The sequence below is a fragment of the Tamandua tetradactyla genome, chromosome 10, assembly GCF_023851605.1.
Source record: "Tamandua tetradactyla isolate mTamTet1 chromosome 10, mTamTet1.pri, whole genome shotgun sequence".
Lineage (NCBI taxonomy): Eukaryota > Metazoa > Chordata > Mammalia > Pilosa > Myrmecophagidae > Tamandua > Tamandua tetradactyla.
In genome coordinates this window covers 1,577,662-1,580,623 of record NC_135336.1, presented here as the reverse complement: position 1 = coordinate 1,580,623, position 2,962 = coordinate 1,577,662, and the positions used below count along the sequence as shown (strand labels likewise).

The window sequence follows — 2,962 nt, the reverse complement described above, 5'->3', positions numbered from 1 at the left end:
GAAATACTGAATGAAACATTGCTATCCTAGATTTGTACACTACCATTGCACAAATTCATACAGTAAATTTTTACTGCTATGAACATTTCTTTTGTAGTTGTTAAAATGTCCCTATGGGACGGGCCATGGTGGCTCAGCAGGTAAGAGTGCTTGCCCGCCATGCCCAAGGACCCGGGTTCGATTCCTGGTGCCTGCCCACGTAAAAAAAAAATGTCCCTATGGGGTGGGCCACAGTGGCTCAGCAGACAGAGTTCTTGCTTGCCATGCAGGAGACCCGGATTGCATTCCCTGTGCCCACCCATGCAAAAAAAAAGTCCCTATGAATCCTGACTTCACAGCTTGATGTGATAGAGCTGAATTTTAAGGGTATAAGTATCCCCTCAAACTATGTGTACCTGTGTTTCAAGGACAACAGAAGACAGTTGAAGAAATTCATAGGGAAAATAAGATATATTCTAAATTAGAACCTTCTTTTTCCATAATCCTATCTCAAGAGAGAAATTGGAGATGCTCAAATATAACCACTCCATGGCAGTTGAGTTTACCCTTATAGGATTTATGGATTAACCAGAGCTGAAGCCCCTTCTGTTTGTGGTGTTCTTTGTCATCTATCTGATCACCATGGTGGGGAATCTGGGTTTGGTGGCACTGATCTATATGGAGCATTGTCTTCACACACCGATGTACATCTTTCTGGGCAACCTCATTCTGATGGATTCCTGCTGTTCCTGTGCTATCACCCCCAAGATGTTACAGAACTTCTTTTCAGAAGAAAGAACAATTTCCCTCTATGAATGCATGGTACAATTTTATTTTCTCTGTCTTGCTGAAACTACAGATTGCTTTCTTCTGGCAGCAATGGCCTATGACAGGTATGTGGCCATATGCAACCCATTGCAGTACCACACCATGATGTCAAAGAAACTCTGTGTTCAGATGACCACAGGGGCCTACATAGCTGGAAACATGCATCCCATAATTCAAGTAGGATTATTGTTTTGGTTAACTTTCTGTGGTTCTCATCAAATCAATCACTTTTTTTGTGATGTTTTCCCTTTGTACAGACTTTCTTGTGTTGACCCCTATATCAATGAACTGATGATACCTATCTTATCTGGGTCACTTCAAACCTTCACTATTACCACAGTCATAATCTCTTATCTCTTTATCCCTTTCACTGTTTTCAAAATGAAATCCAAAGAGGGAAGAGGCAAAGCCTTATCAACTTGTGCATCCCACTTTCTTTCTGTCTCAATGTTCTATGGCTCTCTTCTTTTTGTGTATGCTAAACCAAGTACAGTTATAGAAGAAAAAGATGATATACCAGTTGTTGTTTTTTATACTCTTGTAATTCCTTTATTAAACCCTTTTATTTATAGTCTAAGAAATAAGGAAGCAATAAATGTTGTGAAAAGAATTATGAAGAAATATTGCTTAGCATTCTGAAATAAATATCACTCCTTGTAGAAACTGATTTTAATAGAATAAAAACTTTTCAAAGTCAAGGGATACTGAGAAATTGTTAAATGGCCATTTTTATATAAAATATTAAATCAGTGAAAAATTATGACATTTAATCCGAACCACATATACATGTGCATATTTGTTCCTAGAGGAAGAATACTGAGATGTATTTTAATATCCAAACTAATAGAGTCTGTCAGATATGAGAACGTGATAACCCCTGAGATCACAAATTGTATCAGGGTGTAATTAGTTTCAGTGTTCAACTAATTCAACAAATACTAAAATAAATACAAGATAGTATTTAAATTTAATACATTTGGTAAATTTATGGAACTCCTAATCTTATGACTTCAGAACACTCCATGTTGTCAAATATTAATCCCTTCTTAAGTAACACTGTCTATCAGATTTAAACTGGGCTTTTAAATTTGATTCTCATCTTTTTATTATTTGGGACATTATGTTTGAACATGGATTCATGTAGAATATGGAAACTCAAATTAAGAACGTGTTCATCTTTAATCATAGTTACTTATCCTGTCAAACTTGCTGAAATAGTATATCATTAAACTAAGATTTAGTCATCTTCTGCTATTTTAAATGATGCTACCTACATAGAAATCCCTACGGATTTGAATATTTTCATGTAATTTGATAAGGTGTCCATAATACATGACAGTTCATTTCTGAACATATAAGTTAAATCAATGGTTAGTTCCACTGATGTCATTACTAGTCTTATTTGCTATTAAGAATACCACTAATTTACACTGCTTCCCATATAAATTATTATTATATTCATAACATTACCTGAAATAGTGATATACTATGCAAACATTTAAACAAATAATATTTATTATTCCTCTAAAATGTGCAAAGTGAAAGGAAAATTAACTTATTGAAACCCTATTCTGCTAGGAATTAAACTAGAACTTTCATATGTTACTTACCAATGAGAGAGGAATTATTTTCCGTACTTTACTTGAGTAACATATTGTAATATTTTGTACCTTACTCAAATTCATCTAGGTCACCTGCAAATAGAGCTGGTATTTGGATAAATGTAACTTCTCCTCCTAATATTTTAAACCTTCATTCACAGTAGTTTATAACACAGTTGTTCTCAAGACATTACAATATAATGGATAAATAAAACATAAATATTTTATTAATAAGCATTGCAGGTCAAGCCAAACAATCCTTGATTATATTGAGTGCATATAGCAATAAATATGCATCAATAAACGTTTCCTGATGCTTATATAAAAAACTAATGTAACTTTATATCTTTGATTTCTAGTTAATTTAAACGTTTTTTCATGCAATTACTGACCACTTTTTTTTTTGAAAAATCACCTCTAATGTCCTTTGTCTACATTTTCGTGGAGCCTTATAATTTCTTGTTATTTATAGAGAGAATTTACATTAAGAAGTGACTTTTTAATTAATTAATTTATTTTTGGCATAGGCAGGCTCCGGGAATCGAACCAGGGTC

At 33.8% G+C, this 2,962-nt stretch overlaps 1 pseudogene; it reads left to right on the top strand.

Moving 5' to 3' along the window:
* Positions 1-507: 507 nt before the first annotated feature.
* On the top strand, positions 508-1,446 carry LOC143648116 (olfactory receptor 5K3-like; annotated as a pseudogene).
* Positions 1,447-2,962: the final 1,516 nt, after the last annotated feature.